A 13,468-nucleotide genomic window follows, 5' to 3' on the forward strand; every position below is an offset into this window, starting at 1 on the left:
ACAGGTTCCATAACCCCCAGTGAGGGAGGGGCTGCTGAGGAGGACAACACTGCCTGCTCCCGGTGGAGCTCAGGAAAGTAGCCAGATAAAGTCTCCTGGAGGCAAACAAACCCAAGAGGACAAAGGGCAGCTTGGTGGCCCCATGGCCTGCTGTGTGATGAATTTGGCTTCAGGACAAGTAAGAAGCTGCAGAGGCCAACAGGAGCGCTCCAGTGCAGTGGCAGGAAACACAGGGGAGGGCTGCAGCCATGTGAGGGTACAGGGAGGAACAGAGAAGCCACCCACGAGAACAGGGAACACCGGCCAACAGAAAAGCATTAGGGAAAGGGGCTGTTCCCTGTAACTTATTAAATTACGGCAAAACTGGAAATCGAATGTCCCCGCAGACAGGAAGTGGAGAGAACACGGCCAGATCACAGTGCACCTTGGACAGGTGACAGACCGAGAGGGACTTTCTCAGATTTCTGTTTTTCTCTGGATACACATTGCGCAACAACAAAGAGGTAGGCTGGCTCAGAGCGTGGGAAGAGAGGACGTGGGTCTCGGTGCCGATGTGACTTCTCCTGGGTTGGAGCCTGACCCTGCTGCTTCCTCGGTGTGACCGCGGGCTGGTACCTTAACCTTTTTGCCCTTTGTCCATTAACGTGGGCAGTATTAGTCCCGGCCTCCTAGTACAAAGTGAGGATCGGTGAGTCAATATTTGCAAAGGATCTGAGCAAGGCCGGGGAAACACAAAGCGAGAAGTGCTTACTGTTCTCTCCCCTCCCCTGAGGAGCACAGGTGACACGAGGCACAACACGGGTTTCCTGGAAGGTGTGCAGAGTGGTGATCCAGGCACACTCCTGAAGTTACTGACAACCCCAGAGTCAATTCCTATTGACTGCACTAGGAATTGCCGGGGAGCAACTCCATAAAAAGCACTAAAACGAAGAACAGTTTAAACTGCTTGTGAATTTACTTAAAAAATAGCAAACCTTTTAACTTTTAACGTAATATGACTCACAGCTATGTTTTCTGAAACAAAAATGAGTTTATGGAGAAAAGTGGCATTGTTTTGCATTTTTGCAAATCTCTGTTGTGTGACTTAGAAGGTGCTGAGCTCTGCTTATTCCACACGTCCTTGGGTTGGAGGGGATGGGGAATGTCTTGTGATGGATAACTGTGTACTATGGGTCCCTTGGAGAGCGCCAGGGATACAGGGGTCCAGATGCCGTGCTGAGAACAGCAGATGTGCAGTTCCAAAGGTGCTCTGCAGAGCCAGAGCTGTGAGGTGCAGGCTGTGGGTGCGACGGGGCTCCCCACCTTTCAGCTGGCTCAGCTCCTGTTCGGTCAGGCTCACTTCTGAGTGGATGCCAAGTGAGGAAACAGAATGAATCACTCCAGAGCAGGAGCTGGTCTAGAGAGCCTGGGGTGGTCCTCAAAAGGGAGCCACTGGGGTCCTGGATGTTAACGGGCAAATGAGGGCCCTCAGGTGTGCTGGGGAGTGATCGAGCACACCTGTGGCACCATCGGGCCAGTGACACTTGCCGCCTCCCCCCATTCTGTCCCTACCCAGACTGGAAAACAACACGTGGAGCTGGGGCGCAGGGTCACGTGGATGAGGATGACTGTAACAGGAGAGGCATGCACACAGGTGGCAGCTGGCTCCAGGCACGTGACTCTCCACTTGCCTCCCTGCTCACCTGGTCCTCACATGTGGTAAGCCTGGAAATACCACTCAGGAGTAGGAGCTCGTCAACCAGCAGGGCTCACAGCTCTCAGCTGGTAGAAAAAAAAATGCCCAGATCCTTGTTGCCGTCTAAATGCACAGGCTTTCCTCCTGGTCCCCTGCTAAGTCGCTACAGAGGATGGGACGAGAAGCACCCTCCCTCTTGGGACTGCAGCCTCTCTGTCCTCTGCTTTTAACTGTGTTTTTGGCTCTCTGCTCTTGCCACCACTGCACCCCCTGCCTGAGATCTCCACTTACCTGTCACCTCAGGTGTGCCTCCCTGCCAGCTAGGCGCCACTTTGTTTCTCCCCAGCACGACTCACTGGCTGCACATACTTGGATCCACTCATTTCCCATCATGCCCACCTGAGTCCTGGGCCTGTCCCACGCTGGTCATGGTCAAAGGCCAGGTCCTACCCAGGTTGCCTGCTTATACTATGCCCAGATGGTGTGCACCACTCCTTCAGGGTCAGGAGATGTCACAGCCATAACTTGTGCAGAGCAGGGTTAGTGGCAGCAGAAGCTGACCGCTTTGGACTTCAGCTGTTTGCTCGGAGGGCTAGGGGTCTCCAGGAAACAGGACCAATGAGATACAGGCAGTGCCGTATGGACGCACCAACTGGGCCGGCTGACGTGTGAAGTGCACAAGGTGTGATGTGTGTGACACAGTACACTTGGCAAGGATAATGACGGCTGTGGAACTGGGTTCTGTATTTGCCACACCATTTTTTTTTTGCCATTATTTTACAGGGTGTTCCTTCTACTTATATATATATATATATATATATGTATATATATATATATATATATATATATACATATATATATATATATATATATATATAAAGTCACTCCAAAGTAGTTTGCAAGGTTGCCAGAGCAGCCTCTGACATCTCCCACTTCCTGAGATTGGTGAGACTGCATTGAGAGGCTATGTACAGTGACTGTCCCATCCAATCCTGCTCTGTGCAAGTGCATTCTGGGATGTTCACACAAGGAGGCATCCCTCAGAGTGTGTCCCTGCTGTAAAGTGACACCTGGCTCTGCGTGTGTATGGACATGCAAGCACACACATACTCCTGTGTGCAGAGGTCTTTACAAGGAGTCCACTTAGGCCATGTAGAGGCTGAGATCTGTAGTCAGCAAGCAGCAGACTGAGAAGTGCAAGTCCCAATCCAAAGGCAGGAGAAGACGGATGCTCCAGTTTGAACAGCTGGCAGAGAAGAGGGCTTCCTCCTCCTTTTCTTGTATTCAGGACACCCACACCAGCATCTGCTTTATTCAATCTACAAATTCAAGTGGTCGTCTGATCCAGAACCACCCTCACAGACACACCTGGAATAATGTTTAACCAAATGTCTGGGCACCCTGTGGCACATTGAAATGAACCATTACAACTGCTCATGGTTGCCCAGGCTCCTCCCTTCCCAGAATGGAGAAGGTACACTCGGCATCAATTCTGTGTTCTACTGTTTCAGTAAAGCCCTAGGGAAATTGCTGTCCTGGAAAGGCAGGAGACGGGGATCCCAACCCCTCCAGGTGACCGTCCAGTTCTTGGGCCCTCTGTAGCTGGTCCCTGAGTGGCTCTAAGCCTGGCATCACAGTGTGTATTGTTCCTGCCCCTTGTGGCTGCCTGCCAGGTGTTGGTCCCAGGAGGCTTCAGGCTGGGAGCCATTGTCAGACTATCTATCTGCTCCCTCCAGCAGCACTCATGGGAACCAGAGCTGGTGGAAAGGACTCAGCTCCCTGCACCCAGGTTTAAGACTATCTGATTCTTTTTATAACTTGCCTCAGAAATGCTTCTGAGCAATAAGGGATTGCTTGCACTTAGGGAGTTTTACACACACACACACGGTGGGTAGGATGTCACACATGTGGTCTGTCATTGGCAGAAGTGTCACAATGCAGTGTATGACTCTGTGTGTGTGTTGCATGTGAAATCAGTGTGCAATGAATGTCTCACTATGTGACTTGCACACCTTAGGAAACTTGTTTACTCTTTTTTCCCTAAACTTTTCAGGATGGAGCCTTCAAACGTCAGCGGGGAAGGGACTTTCCAAACCCTGCCAGGCCCAAAGGCTCAAAGAAGAGAGGTGAAACCCCTCAGACTTACACTACATGAGGGTTCTACGACCTGCTCCCTCCAACCGAACCCACTTCTCTTCTCTGTCTGTTTGACCAAAGGGAGAGAGGAAGGGAAAAATAAGCTCTCAGCCAACACAATGTCAGCTGAGATAACCATGAGGCTTCCTTGACTCCTGTAAATATTGACAGAACTCCACTACTAAGTCATTATTTACCCAGGGACAATGGAGCCAGATGCTGAAGTTGGGGTATGTGTGTTTCCCCACATCTCCAAGCTCTCGCCATCCTCCTCCAGCATACCTGGCCATTTCAGCAAGGTGTCAACCTGGAAGGTAGGCTGAGGGGAGGTTTCTGGAAGGCACCCAAATTGAGAGCTGGCAGGGAGCTCTCCATCTCTCTGAGAGGTTACCTGCATCAACCCAGGTCGACGTCACCAGCACAGAGCAAACTAGGACTGTCCTGTGTTCAAGTTTTATTTTTATTTCTATTTTTTTTCTGAAGGTTCTCCTGACAGCACACAGAACTGCAGCCAGAACTGCACCGGGGTCACGGATGCCAGGTTGGCTCTGTGCAGCACCCCACAGTGCATGTGGTGTGCTTGCCCTAGCCCTTACCTTGGGGAGGCCACAGATCAGGTCCCTCGCACACCAAGCTTCCAAACACCATGGCTGTGACAAAGCAGTCCTTACTGTTCGCTTAGAGAGGAGGTGCAGCAGGTGTGGACGGATAGGAACTCCAACGTTAAAATGTGGTGCTTCTGTCCACTGACCCCTGTGAACTGGGAAAAAGAGGGCATCACTCACTGTGAAGAGGTGGCCCCACTGTCGTCTACATCCAGGAGTGTCCTGTCTATCCTGTGCCATGCCACCTGCTACTTGCTGGGTGAAGACAGAGGCCCAGGGATGCTTCTCTGCCCCAGTCAGGCTCGCTTCTGGTCCCATCTGGTTAGTTCTTCCCAGGAGCAGCGGTTCCCAGCCTGGCCACACAGGAAGCAACTGGGGATTTAAAACACACGGCCAATCGCCCGCACCAGTTTCTGCTGAGAACTGGGCCCGGTGGGAACCAGGCTCCGTCCTGTGGGGACTGGTGGGGGAGGACTGTGTTCAATGCTCAGCAGCTTTCCTTGTAAAGGGTTTTGTGAAAGACTCTCACCTCAAGAGTCTTTAGCTAAAACCAGCTGGGACTGAGGGCTGCCTGACGCTGTAGAAGACTCTAGGCCTGGAACTGGGTGACCTCAGGTGCTCTGTAGGAGGTCCTTCCAGGGAGGGCCTGGAGCAGTTAAGAGAAATCCAGGTAAAGTGAAAATCTAGGTGGCTGCTGTGGTCTGAATGTGTCTCCAAAATCCACATGCTGAAAACTTCATCTCAACACCATAGCAGCGGTGTTGAGATGGGGCCTCGGAGAGGTAGTTAGGCCATGGGATTCAGCCCTGGCAAGTGGATTAGGGCTGCTATCTCAGGCGTGGTCTCTCTCTCTCCTTTCTCTCACCCACATAATGTCTTCTTCCATATTGTGACACAGCACAGAGGCCCTCAGCAGATGCTGCCCCTAGATGGACCTTGCACGTCCTAGCCTCCAGGACCATAAGCTGCATGAATTTCTGCTCACTATAAACTGCCCAGTCAGTGGAGGCAGAGGCCACTCAGAGCTGTGAAAATGTGCCTGCTGACCACTCACCACATCTCTCCTGGGAATCGTTGCCCATGGGAGCTGCCCTGCCCGAGGCTGTGCCCACTCCTGAGGGGCAGAGCATCCCACCCTGAAAGGGAGGTGCAGGTGGCTCCTCTTCTCCCTCTGGGCCATCCAGCTCCAAGTTCCCTGTGAGAATGCTGTTGGGATGGCTGTGACCACTTCTCTGCTCCCTCCTTCCTTACAGGCGTCTCCAGGAGACGCCTCACCTCTGCACAGTGTCTCCTGCTGGGAAGCCTGGTGAGGTTGTGGTGGAAGAGAGGAAGGAGGGCTGAGGGGCTCTGGTGAAGGTGCCAGCAGGGCAGAGAGTCTGCTGTATCTTCAGGCCCCACAGTTTTAAAAATGGGTGCCACATTTTTCTTTGTTCACAATTGTATCTAGAAACTAGTGATATTTGATACTCAGTGGTCTTTAGTTGTGTTTTTTGACTAAATACATGAAGAAAATTAGTGATTGGTGAGAAAAGGAAAAGACATTGATTCTGTGTGAAATTCGGCTTTTTACTTTTTAAGCTCTGTAGTGTGGTCCACTGTTGTTCAATGTGACCAAAACACCAGGGTCTAACAGCTGGACAGGGTCCTAAAGGCGATTCTGGTAGACACAGAGGATCGGTGGGTGACACAGAGGGAGCAGTTGGATGACACCCTCCACAGAACATCTGGTCAGAGAAAGAAGGCAGGAAGCGGCAGGAAGGCCACCAACTGACACACAAAGTGTGCACCAAGGTATGGGGGAAAGGCTGCGGCTTGTGTTCTAAGATTATCCCATTAGAGTTGGACCCTGCCCCCTCAGGCCCATGGGTGCCTGTTTCTGAGGAACAGATGAGATGTCAATGTCTGGGCCCAGGGACCACTACTGCTGTGTGAGTGTGTGATGTTTGTGAGGGTGTACTTGTGTAATCAGGAAAATGCACACCAAGGGAAATGGTAGGTGTGGTGTGTGTGTGTCTGTGTGGTATGGGGGCACGGGAGGTAAGAAGATGGTGTGTGGTGTGTGTCTGTGGTGTGTGTGTGAGGAAGGTAGGTATGGTGTGTGTTTATTTGTGGTGTGTGATGAGTGTGGTTTGTGTCTATGTAGAATGTTGGGGTGTGTAAGTAGGTAAGTGGGGGATGTAGGAGGGTGTGTGTAAGGGACGTAGGCAGTGTGTCTGGGTTTGGTATGTATGTGCATGTGTGTGGTTCATAGGTGATCTGTCTGTGTGTGGGGGAGGAGATAGGTGTTTGGTGTATGTGTGTCTGTCTCTGTTTGTGTGTCTGGGCAGTTGATGTAGGTGAGCCTCAGCGATTTTCTGATCCATAACTTGGAGTAAGTGCAGTGCCTGGGCGGTTCCAGGGACCCTGTCTGCGGGCGATGGCAGGTGATAGCAGCCATCCTAACCACTCAGCATCTATGATTATCATGAATTTCGATGAGCACAACTGGAGCTGGAGCTCTGGCATCCGTGTGAAATGTGGTACCCGATGGTCTCCAGGCCCTTTTCTGCTCTGATGTACCATAATGATGACTGATCACACCAGTTTCCAGTTACCACGGCAATGAGAGGTTGCTATGGGGACGCCGCAATTAAAGCCGGCTGGGGGGGCGGGGTCAGGGATGCCTGCGTGCGCGTGCGCGTCTGCTGCCTCCGGGAAGGACAGGAAGGTAATGGGGACTTTAACTTTTCTCCCACATCTGTCAGAGCCCAAATTGCTCATCCGTGAGACCTCCTGCCTTCAGCAGTCGTGATGCGTCAGTGAGATGACCGACGTGAAGCTGGAGGCGGGTCCTCTTCCACCCGGGCTCCTCACTGTGCCCGCCTCTTGGGCATCACTGTGCACCTTGGAGCTAATTCAATATGCCCCAGGCCCCTGCACCCAGGAATCGGTGTCTCCTGGGCTTCAGGTTGTGAAAGCTGCACGTGACGTTCTCTGTGCCCCAGGCAGGAGGGAAGCCCTCCCAAGCTCCAATGGCTCCCTGGAAGCAGAGCCAGGCCCAGCAGAGCCAGGCCAGTCCTGACCTGCTTTTAGCATCCCCTCTGTATGTAGAAAATCTGTGTAACAAAAGAGTAAATACCGCTGTAGAAAAAAAAAAAAAATCCATCAAAGCAGACATGCTAGGAAAAAAGTCCTCATCCCATTCCTTCCCACCCGCTCTTCTCCCAGAAGAGCCCTTGTAAGCTGTGTGGTTTCCTACCAGACATCCTGCTTTGAAGATCAGTGTGTGTGCAGCTAAAGTTAGGGAAAGTTAGGGAAAATGCCACTGTCCTTTCTCTGGTTTTGCATAGACAAGCTCATGCTGTACACACTGGTCTATACCTCATTTTCCTCCTGCCACAGTCTGACCCCAGGTCTCCAGATTGACTCGGTCACCCTAGTTGCTACTCAGGGCTTGATGGCAGCAGCTGGCCTTGGGTTCCTGTACCTCTGAAGTCAGGACCCCCAAGTGGATTCTATTGCTGCTATTTACCATAACAAATTAAACTGATAAATTACATAAATATTTAGTAATTCATTTAAAAATAAAAACAGTTACATCTTACTGTCAATACCATATTTTTCCTGGGAAATAGGTATCTTTCAACACAAAAATGTTAGTGCCAAGAGCGGCATTGCCTCACACTGTTCAATGTCCTCTCTGTGGACACTCCTGCCTGCTTCTACTTTCCCTCTGTGGCAGGTGACATTGAAATCTTGGAGCTGGTGTGTGCCCATGAGAAAAAGAGAACACACAGGGCAAAGAATGTCCTAGTGTCCAGACTTCTTAGGGAGCCTGGACCTCCTGGATCCCTGAGAAGGTGTGAGGACTACCCCCGCCCCTCCAGAGTCCTCGACAACCCCATGTCACATGAGTGAGAATGTGCCTTCTCTTTGGCCGGTAGTGAACTTACTCCTCAGGCTAGGTTGTGCAGAGCCCTGCAGACTTGGCATTGAGCATCTGGGGAAAGCAAGGTGTGTGGCACCAAGGACATGGAAGGAAGGCCATGGAGAGGAACGGCCTGCCAGCCTCATGTCCTGCTCTCTTAGTCATGGCTTCACCAGCCCTGTAATGAATCCCCTCAGTGGTGCCTCGTCCAGGTCTGGAGAGTCCTTACCAGATTGTAGGACTCAGCTGATTGCAACCTAAGGGCCTAAGCCATCCTCTGCCAAATGCCTGACCCATGCACACTGTGACATATGGCATAATTATTGCTGGTTTTGGCCACTGACTTTGAGAGTTATTTGTTATACAGCAATAGCTATTTTATGCAATAATCTTATTTGAACATCCTTTTTATTTTACTAGGTATCCTCTTATACCAGACAGGCAGCTTCACAAACCTGCCTGCTAGGCATGAGAGCACACACTGGCTGTTTGGACACATGGGAAAAGAAAAGAGGAGGAAGGGAGAAAACCCTATGAACCACTAACAAATTATTCTCCCTCATTTTCTCCATTTGCATGTTGTGTGCTTTGGTTTACAAAGTGCTAAACTTACATCTTTAACCACATTATTTATTTATTTTTATTTTTTGGTGGGACTGGGTTTTAACTCAGGGCTTTCACTTGCAAAGTAGGTACTCTACCACTTGAGCCATATGTCCAGTCTGGTTATTTGGGACCTTGTGAACTGTGTGCTTGGGCTGGCCTCAAACTGAGATCCTCCTGATTTCAGCCTTCCAAGAAGCTAGGATTACAGATGTGAGCCTCCGGTGCCCAGCTCACATTGTTTTAGAGGCTGGCACTACTCACTGAGTGTTTGATCTCATTCCTAAGGATGGCTTGAAAAACTTAGTTGTTGCCCATGTCTTCCGACATCAAGAATTAGACCAGGTGCTGCCTCCAAAAATTCTGCATAAGCAGAGGCACTCTGCCTTGGAAAGCTTGTCCTGCCCAGCAGACTCCAGCTCCACTCCTGTGAGTGGAGCTCCAAGAAAACAAAAGTGTTGGGCTGGAGCCCCAGGGAAACCCCTGGGCCTTCAAACTCTGCACAAGTCTCGTGAGGCTCTATCTGTGAGAAGGAGAATATGGCATTTGCAATAAAACACCTGCTTTCCAAAATCAGCGCGGCTACTGCTTTCTATTCTGGGACTTCTCCCAGCCTCATCCATAAAATGGGTTTAATAATTTCTTCATTGGCCCTTTCCATAGTGTGAGGCCTGATGCAGCAAGCCAGCACCCATGAAATGCTTCATAAAACACCAGGCAGAGCTGTAGCACCAACACAGCTGTGCGGCAGTCGCCTTTGGTCTCTCCACTAAACTGATGGCTTCATGGGGTGATCAAGTCTTGCACAGGGCCTGGTTGATGGCATGTATCTCACGCGCTTTCACATTTGTCCCTCCCTGGTCTTAGCCTTTCCACACTTTCTTTGATTCGAAAATTCCATTGACTTGTCTACTACTCTGCGTCTAGCATATGGATAAGACTCTGGCCACTGAGTTCTGGGCGGCAGAGACTCGTGGGGCTGACAGCCCTCAAAGGCTAAAGTAATTCTTGCCTCTTGACCTGTGCTTGTCTCACTAACCACAAGTCTGCCTGGCCAGTTCTGCTGCTCATGCCCCCTGTGGCGTGGCCAGGGCTGGGGTTGACTGAGTCTGTGGCCTAGACGCTCATTAGGGTTTGTTTCCCATCAACTTGACCTGTAAAATAGAGGACAGTCCTTGGGAATACTTCATGTGGGAGGGTGAGGTTAAACGTGAGTCACTGGCGAGGCATCTGAGCCCAGCTTCTCCTCCTCCTCCCACTAGCAACATCACAGCCGGGGATCCCCTGTGCTTAGCAGCTTCTCTGGGCTCTGTCCATGGATGCCAGTGGCACATCTTCTAGTTGTGACAATCAACATGTCTCCAGACACAGCCAGATGTTGCGTGGACACAGTGTCCTGGTGAGCATCACTGATCTGGGCAAGGTGGGCAGGGTGGGCTAGCCTGGTGTGGTAGTCGGTTTTCCTGATGCTGTGACAGAATGCCTGACATAAACAACTTCACAGAGGAAGGATTTATTTTGGCTCTGATTTCAAGGTATCAGACCATCGTGGCAGGGAGAGCTCGATGGAACAGAGAAGTTCACATCATAGTGAACAGGAAGTGGCCACAGCAAGATATAGCCCCTGTGACCAAGCTCCTCCAGCTAGGCCTCACCTCCTACTTTTAAGCACCTCCCAACAATGCCACCATACGATGACTCCACCGAGGGATTAATCCATTCATTAGGGCTGAGGCCTCATGATCTAATTATCTCTGGGAACACCCTCGGCAGACACACCCAGAGGTGAACTTCATTAATCTCTTAAGTGCTTCTGGAGAAAATCAAGGTTAGCCATCACAGGTCCATCCTTTGACAACTCCACATCCAAACACATCTGCTTAACCTACAGCATTCCACCCCTGGTCCCCAAAAGGCCCATGGCCATCTCATAACGCAAAATACATTCAGTCTATCCCCAAGAGTCCCCCAAGGTCTTAATAGCTCTAACATTGTTCAAAAGGTCAAGTTCAAAGTCTCCTCTGAGACTCAAAGCAATGCTTAGCTGTGAACCCCTGTAAAATTAAAGCCAACTTACATCTTTCCAGAATACCATGCCATAGAGTGAACATTCCCATTACACAAGGGTGGACTGAGGGGGGCGGGCAGAGAAAAGACACATTGGACCAAAGCCAGCAGGAAAAACATGAAACACTCTATTTCCTTGTCCAGCATCCTGGTCACATGGTAATGTGACATGAGCTCCCAAGGGCTTGGCACCCTGCGACCTTGCTGGTTGTAGCCTACTTGGTCTCTCTCCTGGGCTGGCTTTACTCATTACTTATGTCTTTGTTCAGCAGATGTTTCTTGTTCCTTATATCTCCAACATCCTGGGGTTGCCATTGTATCTTTGGCATCACACATTTCCTTCTCAGATGCTGCCTGGAGGAATCCTGACCCTGTCACAGGTTGCCTGGCCTCACTGGCCTTCCTTTGAAATCTGGTGGAAGCCTCCATGACCCCATAACTCTTGCATTCTGTGTGCCTGCAAAACCAGCATCATGCAGAAGATGCAGAGATCTGTCACCAGCTCGTGTGGTAGCTGGGCCCACTTGGACCATGGCTGCAGTTGCCTCTGATTGCTTGGGTGGCTGAGTGTTGAAAGAAATCCAGGGGAAACACTTTTCTCAGATCACTCCTTGCAAGCAGGGCACCAGGAAGACACTCTCTTCTGAAGGAAAAGCCTTTCAAATACCCTGAGGCTGTGATGAGTGGGGACTGGACAATCCCTGAGATACTCTCAAGGGATCTTTCCTATTGTCCTGTGCAAAGCATGTGGCTACTTTTTAATGGTGCTAATCTCTTCAGAAGCCCCGTCTTCCTTAGTCCCTGCTTTACACGAGCTTTTCTCACCAAACTGCAAGTTTTCAAGCTTTCTGCTCTGCTTCTCGCTCCCAATTTTCACTGTAAACCTGGCTAAAAGCAGCTAGCTATAACCGTGCCACAGCCTGAATGCTGGGCTGCCCTGAAATTTCCTCTCACATTAATTAATCCACTACATTTGAATTCAGCTTCATTCAGAGTCTCAGAACATGGACAAAATGTAGGCAAATTCTTTGCCAGACTGTAACAGGAATGGTCTGTATTCCAATTTCATTAAGAATCCTTGTTCCCACCTCAAACCTCACAAACACAATGTCTGTATATCTTTTTTCTTCCTTCTTTCTTTTCTTTCTCTCTCTTTCCTTTTTTTCCTCTCTCTTTTATCCTTTCTCTTTCTCTCTCTCTTTCTCTTCCCCTCCTTTCTTTCTTTCCTTCTTTCTTTCTATTTTTCTTGCAGTTGAACTCAGGACCTTGCATTTGCCAGATAGACGCCCTACCCCATCCCTTTGTGTTTTATTTATTTTTTAGATAAACTTCTCAATTTATGCCCAGGCTAGTCTGGGCCTTGATCCTCCTATTTATGCTTCACACACAGCTGGGATGGCAGGCATGTACCACCACACCCAACTTTCTACTGGTTGAGATGGGTGTCTCAAAACCTTTTTACTGCGTATAGCCTTGAACTGAGATTCTCCCAATCTCTGCCCCCAAATAGTTAGAATTATGGGCTTGAGCCACCATGCTAAGCCTTCAGTTTGCATTTTTATCAGCATTCTGGTCTTCTGAGCTCCCATCAGAATCACTCATTAAGCTCTGTTTACAGCATTCTAGGACTTCTCTAGCCTGCTTCTCCAAACTTTTCCAAATTCCTCCCACAAACCAGTTCCAAAGATTAAGAACTGCATTGTCAGGTTTAGTCACAGCAATAACCCCACTTCTCTGCTACCAAAGTTCAGTGTCAGTCTGCTTTCTCCTAACTGTGACAGAATGCCTGACATAACTGAAGGGAAGGAAAGATTTATTTTGGCTCACAGTTCATTGGTGTCAGTCCTTCATGATGGGGTGTGGAGGAGCAGAACAGTTCACATCATGGTGGATGGGAAGCAGAAGGAGAGAAAGAGGGAGGAGCCAGGGAAGATGTAGCCCCTAGGGACATGCCCCCATCATATTACGAATAATAAGGCTTCATGATGAATCCATCAAAGGATTAATCCCGGTCAGAGCCCTCATGATCAAATCATCTCTGGAAACACCCTCGCAGACACCCCAAGGAGTGTGCTTTACTCCTAAGCACTTCTCAGTCCAATCAAGGGGGTACTGGAGATTAAGCATCACACGAGGTAAACTGCTTCCTCACACACTGTGATGATGGCTGTGGTGGGGCCCTGTGTCTCCTTCTGGCACTGCTAAATTCCTACGGTGTTCCCATGTTTTCCACAAGGCTCTTGGGACTTGTCAAACATCCTGTCAAATTCAAGTTCAGATGTCACAGAACCCCTTCCCCATCTCTCACTCCTAGACCCCATTGAGCAGGGAAAGGAGGCAGCCAGCTTGCTTTATTCCCAGGGACAGTCTTGTCCTGCATAAGGGCACTGAGAAGATCAGATGAGATATGAGAATTCAGAAGTTAGGTGGCCGCAGGGCACTGGGATTGCATAGCATGGTTCAGAAGGACAACAG

The 13,468-nt window shown here is 49.9% G+C and overlaps 1 long non-coding RNA gene across 2 annotated transcripts; it reads left to right on the top strand.

Moving 5' to 3' along the window:
• The first annotated feature begins 213 nt into the window (after window positions 1–213).
• LOC141418611 (uncharacterized) lies at window positions 214–9,788 on the top strand. 2 transcript variants are annotated; one of them, XR_012443262.1, is made up of 3 exons: window positions 214–503; window positions 3,729–7,024; window positions 7,161–9,788. It is a non-coding gene; the product is annotated as an uncharacterized lncRNA (long non-coding RNA). The 2 variants fall into 2 exon arrangements; XR_012443263.1 differs by having other exon boundaries at window positions 3,729–6,207; window positions 6,815–9,788.
• The last annotated feature ends 3,680 nt before the right edge of the window (window positions 9,789–13,468 follow it).

The sequence above is a fragment of the Castor canadensis genome, chromosome 2, assembly GCF_047511655.1.
Source record: "Castor canadensis chromosome 2, mCasCan1.hap1v2, whole genome shotgun sequence".
In the NCBI taxonomy this organism is placed as follows: Eukaryota; Metazoa; Chordata; class Mammalia; order Rodentia; family Castoridae; genus Castor; species Castor canadensis.